Source organism: Tupaia chinensis, unplaced genomic scaffold, assembly GCF_000334495.1.
Source record: "Tupaia chinensis unplaced genomic scaffold, TupChi_1.0 Scaffold142527_1, whole genome shotgun sequence".
NCBI classification, from domain to species: Eukaryota; Metazoa; Chordata; class Mammalia; order Scandentia; family Tupaiidae; genus Tupaia; species Tupaia belangeri.
Genome location: NW_006202376.1, coordinates 91,716 through 105,722, shown reverse-complemented (window position 1 = coordinate 105,722; position 14,007 = coordinate 91,716). Strand labels below are relative to the sequence as shown.

The window sequence follows — 14,007 nt, the reverse complement described above, 5'->3', positions numbered from 1 at the left end:
AAAATGTGATTGCAGTACTCTTTTGAATAAAGTTTTCCTTACCATTTCAACAAGCGTCATGAATCATCTTCTGTAACAACACTCAACATGCGATCCAGACAATAAATAAGGCAACTGTAAAAATGTTGTGACATTGGCAGTTCAGGTTATGAGAGATGGGGAGAAAAATTCTTTTAGAAGAACTAATGTAAGTGTGGAAATCTGAAAATAAAGAGCGTTTTACACATTTTATGTGTAGAGAACCAGGTAAGTCAGAAAGAGAAAACAAAAGAAAGTTTAAGGGAAAAATAACAGAACATGCTAGAGAGTCCCATAGATACAGGGGAGAATGGATTTTTTGGAGAATAAAATGTAATCCAACAGGGATGTCTTTAGTTAGAAAGATGAAGTAAATGATATAGAGTAGACAAAGAGTCAAAGGTTAACGAGCCCGATAAACTGTCAGAGGTTGGGCATCCTCCTGGAAAGTAACAGGGGCCTAGGGAATGGCTGACAAGCAGCACTGCCGTGGCTGCCGTGGAGAGGGTACGTGTTTGGTGGCAAGATGGAGGTGGAAGAACATTGTGAAGAAAGACGTTACAGTAAGTAGGTAGGACACAATGGCGACCTAAGTTAGTGGGAATGGAAAGAAGTGAAAAGGTTTGAGAGACATTTATTTCTGAGGTCGCACTGTCAGGACTGCTGACTGATCGAATGCTGAAGTGGAAGACAGGGGTGCTCGGAGATAATGCCACTTCTTGCTGACTAATGTCTGCAGATGCTTTCTGCAAATATAGAGTAATTAGGGTAAATATGGCTTCTCTAAATCTTTTCTCCAATTGAAACCTGATATAAACCTGGAATACACTAAGTGTGAGATACTTGTAGAACACTTGAATTCACATGGACATAACTATATATGCATATGAGATCACAGGATCTAACATTTTGCAGTCAGCCCAAGGAAGGCCTTAGAAGTCATTGAAAATAAACGAGATTATCCGGGGTGCTTGAACATGAGAGGAAAACAAAGCAAAATGAAAAAAAAAAAAAAGGCCTAGTCCCGAGAAGAGGAATACTGTATAAAAATTAGTTGATTAGGGCCAGCTCATGGCCTGCTGGTTATGTGAACTGAATGCCACATGGTGGCCAACATAGAGACATAGTTGGAGCCCTAAACCCACAAACATGAAAAGCATGCTGGGTACATGTGCGTGCATACCCAACTCGCAAAGAAGGGATAAATAGAGAAGGGATTGTTGTATGACCATCCCCCTTGGGGGAGTTGTTTTTCAATCTCTTTCTCTTTTTTGTTTTTTTCCCTGTCCCTCTCCAGTATGTGCACACACCCTCTGGCAAAATTAGAAAACAAAACAAAAACAAAAACAAAAACAAGAAAATGTTTTTCTTCTTACCTATGTAATTTCTTTTCATCTAAATGTGTCCTGTTGTTTATTATTACATGTGCATGGTTATGTGTTTGTTTGCATTCATGCACATATATAAAAAGAATAATAATGCATAGAAAAGTTTACCAAATTCCCAAATTACTGGTACCTATGAATTAGTGTTTGAGAAAGAAAAAACATTGTTTTGTTTTGTTCTTGTTTTAAAAAGAGGCCAGCAGATGACAAAGCAGTTATATCCATGGACTCCCACTTGGTTAACTGTAGTTCTAGTCCTGGACTCAGTGACTTGAAATTTACCCTGGGCCCATGCATGTGCCCAAGATCTTAGGAGGAGAATAGAGGAGAAAAGATTACATCGCTTTCCCTCTCAGTGTCTCTGTCTCTGTGTCTCTGGTGAGCACACGTGCCTTATAGCTAAAACCTCTACAAACAAACAAAAAACAGACTGAGCAAGAACCAGGGCGGAAAAATATAATTAACATATAATCATTCTTTTTTTTTTTTTTTTTAGAGAGAATTTTGCTTTAGGACACCTGTGCTTGTCAGAGAGACAGAAACGAGAAATCCCCCCCCCCCAGGAGGGATGAGCACATGTAATTATTTCTCCATTATCCTCTTGGGATCTTGGGCACTCATGCACACACACGGCATGAGTTTAAGCCACCAGGTCCGGGACTGGTACCGGTGCTCTGTGATGCTGAGGCGACATGAGAAGGCTACAGGCTCACATCCCGCGGTCTCCTGGTACATGCCAGGTGCACGTATGCCTGTGATCCTGGCTGGCTAAGGCTGGGGGTAGATCGTGGTGTGATCTTTGCTGGGAGATTGTCTTTTTCTCCTGTTCTCTCATTAAATAAATGAACTTCAAAAGCTACAAAATTTGGGTACCAGCAGATGGCATAATGATTACATTGCTAGACTCTCACATGGTGGACCGTGGTTTGAGTCTCAGACTCAGCAACTTGAAACTTACACTGGACATGCATGTGTTTGTGCCCAAAATTCCAAGAGAAGAGTGGAGGACAAGAGATTGTAGCATGGCCATTCCCCCTGGAGGGTGAGTTCTCACTTTGTTTCTCTCTCCCTCTCTCTAGCTCTCGTGAGTGCATGCTCATTATAGCAAAAGTCTCTCTTAAAAACAAGAAAAAGATACAAAATTTGGAGCTTCAGAATTCCAATAATATTTTCCCATGACTTTAATAGTCAATTGAACTTTATTTTGTAGAACCAAAAGGAGCTCCCAGTCCATATCTACTAATATTTTACATGCCAAGTGCCTTGTGCTTAAATGTAAATATTTCTAATTCTTATTTTTTTTGAGAGGTTTTTGTTATAGGGTGCATACACTTGCCAGAAAGACAGAGAGAGAAAGAAAGCAAGAAATCACCCCCCCCCAATCTGCTCTTATACAACAGCTCCTGTTCCAGGTTAGTTTATCATTGATTTATATTCAGTTATTGATTTATGTTATATTCTTCTTATGTAAAGAGTGGACAATGCTCTCAGATTTTGCCTGTTTTTCACATGTACTGATAAAGACATGTTCTTAGGTCATTTCCAATCATAAAGGTCTCATCTAGGATAGCAGAAGTGATAATATGAGTAGCTTTTTCAAAACATAAAATAAAAAAATCCTAATCTTTCTTCTTTGAAAAAGAATGTGGAATCATTTACTGCAAGGCAAATAAAGGATGATAAAGAAGTCGTTATGTTTCTCACTTTGAATATTATAAATGTGAGATACTGACATATTAAATATTATTAATATTTCGATTATGGATATTTGAGGTACTTTGATATTGGAAAATTTGAGCTTGAGGCATTTAATTGATTGTGAGCTTTTTTTTTTTTTGAGAGGTTTTTGCTATAGGGCACGTACGCTCACTGGAAAGACAGAAAGAGACAGAGAGACAGAAAGCGAGAAATCACCCCCCACAGGGGATGGCCATGGCCACAATCCCTTCTCCTCCATTCTCCTCTCGGGATCTTGGACACGCACACACATGCACCCAGTGTGAGTTTAAGGCACTGGGTCCAGGACTCAAATCGCAGTCGGCTACACGGGAGTTCAGCGACATAGCCGTTATGCTAACTGCTGGTCCCAGTATTTTTTGTTGTACTTCAAATTTGCAGTTTGGTATCTGAGATTAGACTGATATATTGGTTTGGATACTGGTACCTATCAGACCCAATGAGAGTTTCATGTGACTGGTCAAGAAGTTAGAGATTGACATGTGCAAAGGCTGTACCATCAGACAGGTTTAAAGGGAAATATTGAGAAGGCTGAGAAACAGGCATGGAAGAATTGTGTATTTGAGAATGCTACTTGGAATTGCTATTTAGCTGGAGGAAGGCTCAATATATCTGCTACCCAAGAGAAGGTCTAGAAGACAAGAAAAATCAGCACTAGGAAATATTAATATACAATTACATACACATTCAGCTATAAATGGATGTCTTTGTTAGAAAGGGTTAAATGGGAATAAAATAACTTTTAATACACTGCTCTTAGATTCTAGTTTTGCTGACCGAATATGTAAATTTCACTCATTTGATTTATTTTAAACCTTTTCTATGGCCCAAGATATAATCTAACTTGCTTAATGTTTTTAACAGCTGTTTTTGTTGTTGTTGTTTGCTCATTTTTAGATTTTTTTTAAGAGAGATTTTTCCCATAGGCTGTGTGTGCTCACCAGAGAGACAGAAAGAGACAGAGAGATAGAAATTGAGAAATCATCTCCCCAGGGAGGATGGCCACGCCATAATCCCTTCTCCTTCATTCTTGTCTTGGGATTTTGTGCATGCACACACTCATGGGATGTTTTAAGCTGCTGGATCTGGGACTCGAACCATAACTGACTACATGGGAGTTCAGTGGCATAATCATTGTGCCATCTGCTGGTCCCTCTACAACTGTTTAATATAGCGTTCGGCAAATATTCATTACTAAATATTCATTGCTAAAATTAGTATTTTTTGCTCAAATATTTTATGTCCTTATCATTATTTCATCTACTGGCACTACCATTCCTAGGAGAGTGATTCTAACTATGATTATCGGTTTGATTTTTTTTTTCTTTACTACTTTCTGATTTTGTTCCATGTTTTGAAGCTCTTTCATGGGATGAATTTGTATTAAGATTTTTTTATGTCATTCGTTATGATTTTTTCAATTCACTGTTGTGAAATTCCACTTTAAAAATCTTCATTAATATTCTTTATCTTAATATCCAGTTTTCAAAGTTAATACAGTCACTCAAATAGTTTTCATTTTTAATAATTGTTTAGTATATCTTTTTCTACTTTTAAATTTTAAGCTTCTATGTTTTCATGTTTAAATTCTACCTCTTATATACAATACGTACACAGAGTTTATTTATTTTATCTATAAAGTAGCTATTGATTTTTTATATTTTACATCTGTCTCTTGCCACTTGTTTTTTCTTTGTCCCATATCTATTATTTTCTCTCCTCATTTTTACTTTTTAAAAATCTATATGTGATATTTGAATAGATAAGGACAGGCAGACATAGAGGTATACATATATTAGTATGTGTATTGTAAGAATTTTTATCTATGCCTTTATGTATTATTTTTTTAAGAGGTTTTCGCTATAGGGTGCGTGCACTCGCCAGACAGACAGAGAGAGACCTAGAGACAGAAAGCGAGAAATCACCCCCCAGGGGGGATGGCCACGCCGCAATCCCTTCTCCTCCATTCTCCTCTCAGGATCTTGGGCACGCACGCACACGCGCCTGGCGTGAGTTTTAAACCACCGGGTCCAGGACACGAACCGCGATTGACTACGTGGGAGTCCAGCGACATAGCCATTATGCTAACTGCTGGTTCCCTTTATGTATTGTTTTTAATGATCATTCTAATGATTACCTAAAAAAGCTCAATCTACTAAGAAATAATAGCATATGCATCACCTATCCATTCAATATGACATAGAAAAACAGAAAAAGCTAGAACAAATAGAGGGAAGGAGAGAAAAATATTGCTCTCTTATTTGCAAATGACACATTTTACATATACCATGTAAATTAATCAGGAAATTAAATATAAACTACTAAAACTAGTGATTAATATTTTTCTACTGTTTTCATATGTTATTTCTTTTCTAGACCTCATGATTCATACATTGTATACATTCATTTTCATTTAGAGGGTGCTGAATTTTATTCTTCCTGGCAATTGAAATCCTACTGAAAACTTTTTATTCTGTAAGAATTGATTTTATTTATTTTTACAAACAATCAGTTTCCTTTCTATCCTCGTTCCCAAGGTATCTTATTTACTCAACAGTTTCTTTCTATGGCATGGATTTTGTAGACTTTCATGAAATATTTTTTTAAATTTTTAATTCACATTTAATCACAATATATCTTTACAATGTATTTTATGTTCTTAATTTTCATTTAATCACTTTGTCTTTACAATGTACAATTGTTTTTCCCAGCATGACCATAGTGCATATTATCAAGTCAAAGATATTAGCATGTACATTTTCATCAGCACTCACTTATGTGACTATTAAATGTTTTATTCGTTTGCTTTTTTCCTGATGCCCTCCCTCTCATCCCATTATGCACTCCCTTTTACCCTTTCTCTCCTATACTGTCTCTAGTATTTACAGAATCTCTTAGATGCTCTGTGAGGTCTCGCCATTCTGGATAATCAGGAATTAAAACTTTATTGCTCTAAAATGTATGTCTATTCTTCTCTAAATGTCATACCAGCTTGCCCTCTGTTATGTATTGTGAAATCTCTTCATAAATGTTACCAAAGATCAATAAGAAACCTTTGGAGAATGTGTCATCCCTCGAACCCACTCAACTCCATCTTCTCCAGCACCCTAATCTCCAAATCCTAGCAAATTAAGCAGCCCAAACTCCACATTTTGCCCTCATAACCCAGTGAGACCACACTGTGCTTAAGCTCTACCTCACACTTAAAGGAACTCAGGGGTCTCACCTCATACTTTTCTGGATCTCAAGGAGCATAGGTGTGCACTAGCTGTGTGTTGCCTGAAATTACTATTTTGTCAGCTTTATTCATTTTTTAATGATAAAAGGGCAAATCTGACACGAGTTGTTCTTTTATATCTGAAGATTCATTGAATATAAATTCTAGGGCAGTCTTTCACTGGCTGGAACTATATATGTAATAACAGAAAGTGCAATGCTTAAGACAAAGAACATGGAAGACAAAGGAAACAAAGAATTAAATATCAAAAGATGTGCATTATTCAAGGTTCTCCAGAGAAAACAGTACCAATAGATACATATCCATATATACTGTGCATTTTTGGGTTTGTGTGGGGGGATATAGGGATAATGAAGGTTTTTTGTTTGTTTGGTTTTGGTTTTTAATGAGGATTTGACTCAGGTGGTGATGGAATCTGAGAAGCCCTGTGATCTTCCATCTGTAGACTAGTGTCCTAAGAAAGCCTGTGGTTCAATAAGAAGGTCTGAGAACCAGCACGTTAGGGGTAAGCTTCCAGTCTGTCAAAAGGTCTCACGAACAGTCTTTCTGAAGATAGTCAATTTCCCAGCTCCGCCTTAAGAAAGATAGAATTTGGGGGATCAGCAGTTAGCGTAATGCTATGTCACTGGACTCCCATGTAGTCGACCGCGGTTTGAGTCCCAGACCCGGTGGCTTAAACTCACGCCAGGCGTGCATGCGTGCGTGCCCAAGATCCCAAGAGGAGAATGGAGGAGAAGGGATTGCGGTGTGGCCATCCCCTCTGGGGGGTGATTTCTCACTTTCTGTCTCTCTGTCTTTCTCTGTCTGTCAAGTGCATGCGCCCTATAGCAAAAACCTCTCCAAAAAAAGAAAAAAAAAAGAGATAAAATTTTCTGTTTTCCTCCCTTTTTAAAATTCTATTTAGACTCTCAGTAGGTTGGCTGTCTATCCACACTGGGAAGAGCCACCTGCTTTACTTAATTTGCCAGTTCAAGTGTTAATCTTTCCCGAAATTCCTCGGAAACATACAAAAAAACATCTCAGTATCCTGTGGCTCTTGAAGTGAATAAATAAAATTAACCATAACATTCTGTCTCTTTCTTTATATTCTGCTGCAGAAAATACTATTCCTCAGTCTTATTTATTATCACTTATAACTATTCATGTGAGTTGTCTATTACACGTTAACTATTCTCTAAGTGTCTGGAGATACTGAAATTAAGATAACTCTGATTGAAACAACCACCACCTAATTATACATTAAGGATGAATATCTAAGTGATTAAATTGTTGTTTAAACTATTTTCAGATTCCATGTCTACTGTGAAAGTGGAATATTCCTGACCCACCTCTAACATGGCTGCCTGGTAGCAGACGCCAGAATTAAAGATGTGGTGACTTATGCTAAAAGGGACCAGAATTTTAGGAGTATATTTCCAGCATTTACACTTCAGAATGTTCAAGCAGTTTAGACCCATTCTGTAGCCACTAACTAAGAGAAATGTGATTTTAAGGGAGATTATGTGCCCTGGGACAAAGCTCTAAAGTGATAATAGGACCCTGCTTGAGATAGATTTCTGGCAATATTCCAATTCCAGTGGGTAACTGGAATATTCATTGATAGGCCCCCAAATTAAATTCTTTTTTGTACCAATTCCACAGCGTTGTAATAAGGTAAAACCAGGGATCAGCAAGCAGTGTGGTGGTTAAGGTGCTGGACTTCCACATCGTCAACCACAGTTCGAGTCCCAGAACTGGTGGCTTGCTTTCTCACTTTGCATTTCTCTCTCTCTGATCAAATTAGAAACAATAATAAATTATATTACTTTTTAAAAAGGTAAAGTCAAAAGATTTATACACAAAAGTTTACCTCTGCCATCTCCCTACCAAATATTATAAGTCTTATTTTTTAGTTTATTGATTTCTTCCATGAGAGAGAGATAAAGATTGAGAGGAGGAGGCATCTCCAGCAGGGTCCTCCCACTACTCTTCATCCTTAGCCTCAGCTAGTCTGTGTCATGGGCACACATCTTCCCCAGAGCAGAGGATGTGAATCTAGGACCATCTGCAGCACCTGGACACTATCATTGGATCTGAACAGAACTGACTGAAAGATCGCTCAGTCAGTGAAGAAAATATTTCTAATATACTATCAAATTATAGCAGAAAAACGCATATTTTTTTGGTGTTTGACATAATAAACTCATGGTGAAAATGTAAAAATCAATGTGGGATCTGGATCAAGCCTTTTATTGACTGAATTGTTCTAGAAGGTATTTATGGTTAAAATTCAAGATTAGAAAATATTTATCACATGATATTTCATATTATTTCACACATGTATTTTTTTTCTTTTTTTGGAGAGGTTTTTGCTATAGGGTGCATGCGCTCCCCAGACAGACAGAGAGAGACAGAGAGATAGAAAGTGAGAAATCACCCCCCAGGGGGGATGGCCGCGCCACAATCCCTTCTCCTCCATTTTCCTCTTGGTATCTTGGGCACTCACGCACACGCGCCCGGCGTGAGTTTTAAGCCACCGGGTCCGGGACGCGAACCACGGTCGACTACATGGGAGTCCAGCGACATAGCCATTACGCTAACAGCTGGTCCCCACACATGTATGTTGATTTATATTTTTTGATATTATTTTTCTACCCAAATAATGAATACAATATTAAAATATGCTCATCAAGTTTATATGCTAGGTTGGGAACAGCTGATGCAGAATGGTTAGTCACTGGACTCCCACATAATAGACCATATTTTGAGTGCTGGGTCCGGTGGGTTAAACTTCTTGTAGGGCACTTACGTGTGCAGGCCCAAGATCCCAAGAGGAGAATGAAGGAGAAGGGATTGTGGCATGGCTATTCCCCCAGGAGATGATGTCTTGCTTTCTATCTCTCTTCCTCTCTCTCTCTCTCTCAGGTGAGTGCATGGGCACTACAACAACAAAAAAATCTCTCTAAAGAAAATAAAATTTAGATTCTAAGTATTTAGGTTTCGCAGAAAAATAATTCCTATGACTTATTAGTGTTATTCCAAACTTGTATACATAAATATAGAAAAGAAAGCTATTTTGTTGGGGTCAAATGGTTTTCTATATATGCTGCTTTAAGTCCTAAAGTATTTAATTGCTATACAATTAATTTAGTTCTAAAAGTATTTTACTGCCATATAAATGGTTGCTTGGTGGTAATGTGCTTTATCATATTGAATTATATAATTATACCCATGAAGACAGAGTCTGTGTGAATACAACACTTGTGAAAAATATAATATTTGTTGCGAACAGCAGTTGGCATAATGGCTGTGTCATTGGACTCCCATGTAGCCAACTGTGGTTCGAGTCCCAGACCCAGTGGCTTAAACTCATGCTGGGCTGCTTTGCGTGCGTGCGCAAGATCCCGAGAGGAGAATGGAGGAGAAGGGATTGTGGCATGGCCATCCCCCCCTGGGAGGTGATTTCTCGCTTTCTGTCTCTCTGTCTCTCTCTAACTTTCTGGCGAGCACACGCACCCTATAGCAAAACAAAAACAAAAACGAAAGACAAAAAAAAAAAAAATCAAGAAAAAAAACTCTCAAAAAATATGTATAACATTTGTGAATATCACACTGGGCACGTGTGTGCATGCCCAAAATCCCAGGAGGAGAATGCAGAGGAGATTGAGGTGTGGCCGTCCCCCAAGGGATTATTTTTCACTTTCCATCTAACTCTTCTCTTTCTCCAGCTAGCCCAGGTGTCCTATTGCAAAATCCAAAAACAAACAAACAAACAAAATGTGTAGTTTGAAATATAATTTGCCACAAGATTTGCTAGTTTAGAGAATTGTTTTAGTTCTTTTCAAGAGATATTAAAATTTAAAATATATAATAACAATCTACCAACTAAATAATGAAGCGTCCAAAAAAGTTTTTAAAATGTATAATACTAAAGATATAAAACATACATGGTCAAAGTGAAATACCAAGTTTATAGAGAACTGTAGAGCAGATTAATCCTTCCAAATATTAGAAACATATGCAGAAAATGGTACAGACGATGAAAAGGAGGACAATTAAACAAACGGTGCTTCAACATTGTGCAATATGAAAGAAAATCTGCTTCTGGTCCTATTTCTAGTTTAACATCCCAGAATGCTTTCAAGATCACAAGGTATAGGTATCTGCCTGCCTTTTTCTATCATACTCTAATATGTTCCACAATAAACTATAATAAAATAGAAGCAAGTTGGAAAATAAAACAGTATGATTTATCCTTATGATAGTATATTCATTTTTAATTAAAACATTGACTACAAAAAAACTATAAAAATAACTTAAAGTACTATAGGATAAACTATATCTGCATACTTTTGCCTACTCATTTATGTCTTTTCTCTGTTGAAAATCAAAAAGGTTCATTTGTGTTTTAACCTGTACTCAAAACTTTCAAAGGACTAACAAGGATATGGTCTTCACTTTCTGATGTAAATCTTATAATGATTCATTACCTCTCAAATTAATTTTTTCCATAGTCATTTATCGTCATCAAGTTTCTATCATGTGGCAGGTTAGTCATGTCATGCCAATTGCTACAACCTCCTTAGATTGACTTCTCAAAGACACAGAAAGCATTCTCAAGGTCATGGATGTTTGAAACAGTGCCACCTGCCAAGTATAGTAGATATCATACAAAAACATAATTTGGATTTAGAACTTACTTGTAGGGATGAGAATGAAAACATAAAAGTCTTTATAGTTAAAATGAAATTGTTGTCTAGTGTAGAATTATGTGTTCCATTTAAAATATGTCCCAACCTGACAAGTTTAGCTCTGGGGAAGGGGGGTGGGGCTGAGGAAACAGCCCAAGCCCAGAATGCCTTGGCATCAGAGCTTTCTCCCTCAGTGGAGCAGGTGTAGAGTCTTAGCCCCAAAGCAGAGAACCAAAAGTCATCTCTTTGGGCTCCCTTGGTTCTTGGACACACATCTTCTCCAGCTACACTAAAGGCAAATGATCGACTGTTTCATGAGCCAGTATGCATCAGAAACTTAGTCAAAATGAAAATTGATGACTATGAATCCATGCTGCAAATAAAATATGGAAAATATGAGTATGACTAAGAATAAAGAAAGGGAATTAGCAATGATAGTTGCACCTACTGAGTATAACTTAGCTAAGCATCAAGGGGAAAACATTAACTGATAAATATTATTTTCCCAAATGATAAACAAAAAAGCACTTTTAAAAAGTTAGTTTATTATTTTATTTTTAGGAGAGGTTTTTTGCAATAGAGCATGTGCTCTCGCCGGAGAGACAGAAAGAGACAGAGAGACAAAAAGCAAGTAATCGCCCCCAGGGGGGATGGCAACACCACAATCCTTTCTCTATTCTCCTCTCGGGATCTCAGGCACATACACACACACACACACACACACACACACATACACACACGTGTCCAGTATGAGTTTTAAACTACTGGATCCAGGACTCAAATCATGCTTGAGTTCTGAATGGGAATTCCACCATCTGGTGGTCCCAAGTTTATTTTATTTTATTTTTTAATGAGCAATGTGAGACAGAGAGAAGTACCCTCAACAAGGCCTCAGATAATGATTCTCCTTCAGTCTTCCCAGCTGATCATGATGGGAGGCATGCCTGCCTGGTGTGTTCAGGTCACTGGTACCATGGTTACTATAATTATTTGTCCTGTAAAGATCTTGTTTTGGAATTTAGTCCCCAGTGTAATGGTATTGAGATGTGGTGAAAATTTTAGTACATGAGTTCTAGTGGGTAGTGTTTATATCATGGAATCATTCTCATGAATAGACTAATGTTGTCTAACTTGACCCATTGAGATCCAGCTCTCATCAGAAGGGGTTCATGGGACCAGTAGTTAGTATAATGGTTATGTTGCTGAACTCCCATGTAGGCGACAGCAGTTCAAGTCCTGGACCCAGCGGCTTAAACTCACGCCTGATGCGTGTGTGTGTGTGTGCCCAAGAGCCCAAGAGGAGAGTGGAGGAGAAGGGATTGTGGTGTGGCCATCCCTCCTGGGGAGGGAGTAATTTCTTGCTTTCTATCTGTCTGTCTCTCTCTGCCTGTCTGATGAGCACACACCCCTATAGCATAAACTTCTCCAAAAATAAATAAATAAATAAAAAGAAGGGGTTCATTTCCATGAGATTGGTTTGTTATAAAGGGAAGATGGCTGCTCCCAGGTCTCTGCTCACACTTGCCATGCTTTCCCCTTCTGTCAGCCTCTCATGATATATTGGACCATTGGGAAAGTCATAACACATTTTTGCATAGAAAAATAAGTCATGACTCTCCCAATGACCTAATAGCACTAGTGGCTGGCCTGACGCCAGCTCCATACCTTTGGATTTTCTAACCATCAGAATTGGGAGTCCAATAGACAGCTAGTCATTATAAATGTACCAGTATTTCTGCTAGCAATACACTAGTAGACTAAGGCAACTGTGTACTGAGTTCATGATCTTCAATATATATCCGGCTTTGCCCAAGAAATATTTTTCTTAAGGACACATTCAAATAACTGAAATGTTTACTTTTCCTGGTTAGTTTGTTTTGTTTAAAGCAGTCTAGTCTACTCAGCTAATAAGCATGTTGAAAACAAGATTGGTGTGGATGGATCATATGTTTCCAAAATGGCAACAGCAATGAATGTGGATATCCCAAGCAGCACCAACAGCAATGCAGGCAAAAAGCACTTTGAAGTGAAAAAGTGGAATGCAGTAGCCCTCTGGGCCTGGGATATTGCGGTTGATAACTGTGCTACCTGCAAGGAACCACACTATGGATCTTCATGTAGAGTGTCAAGCTAACCAGGCATCTGAGACTTCCAGAGAGTGTACTGTGGCATGGGGAGTCTGTAACTATGTGTTTCACTTTCACTCCATCTCTTACTGGCTCAAAAAACCACAGGTGTGTCATTACACAACAGAGAGTGAGAATTCCAAAAGTATGGACACTAGAAAACAAATTCTTCCATCAAGCTTAAGTGTTTTATTACTCACTTAATGACTTGCCCGCATATTACTTAATTATTAATTAGATAGAACCATGTCTTTTTTGCTTTGCCTTTTTAGTTTGCGGTTCCTGCAGCCATATTGTATTCTATGTTAAATAAAGTCCAGTTGGATTCTTGAAAAACAAACAAATGAAAAATAAGGTTGTATGTATATATAATTTATTACTTTGGTAGACTAGTTAGACTGAGTGAACTTGCATTGTCAGTCAGTTATTTCCTAAGAGAATAGTCATTTTTAATTCTTATAACAAATAAAAACAAATGTAAAAATAAGTCATCCATATCTGTTCTGAAATTTGCACTTTGCAAAGCACTGTTGGGATAGACTGAAATGATCCATTTTGAATTTGTATGTTGCATCTATATAGCTAGCCTCCTATATGACTATATTTGAAAATAGCACTTCTAAGGTAACTATAAAGGTTATATTAGGTCATAAGAGTAGTAAATTAATCATATATTTTTTTTTCTTTTGCCATAGGACACGTATGCTCTCTGGAAAGAGGCAGAGAGAGGGAAAGTGAGAAATAATCCCCCCAGGGATGATGGGCACACTGCTATCCCTTCTCCTCCATTCTCCTCTCAGGATTTTGATCACACATGCACATGTGCCTGAAGT

The 14,007-nt window shown here is 37.9% G+C and overlaps 1 pseudogene; it reads left to right on the top strand.

Moving 5' to 3' along the window:
* Positions 1–13,002: 13,002 nt before the first annotated feature.
* On the top strand, positions 13,003–13,332 carry LOC102499145 (E3 ubiquitin-protein ligase RBX1 pseudogene; annotated as a pseudogene).
* Positions 13,333–14,007: the final 675 nt, after the last annotated feature.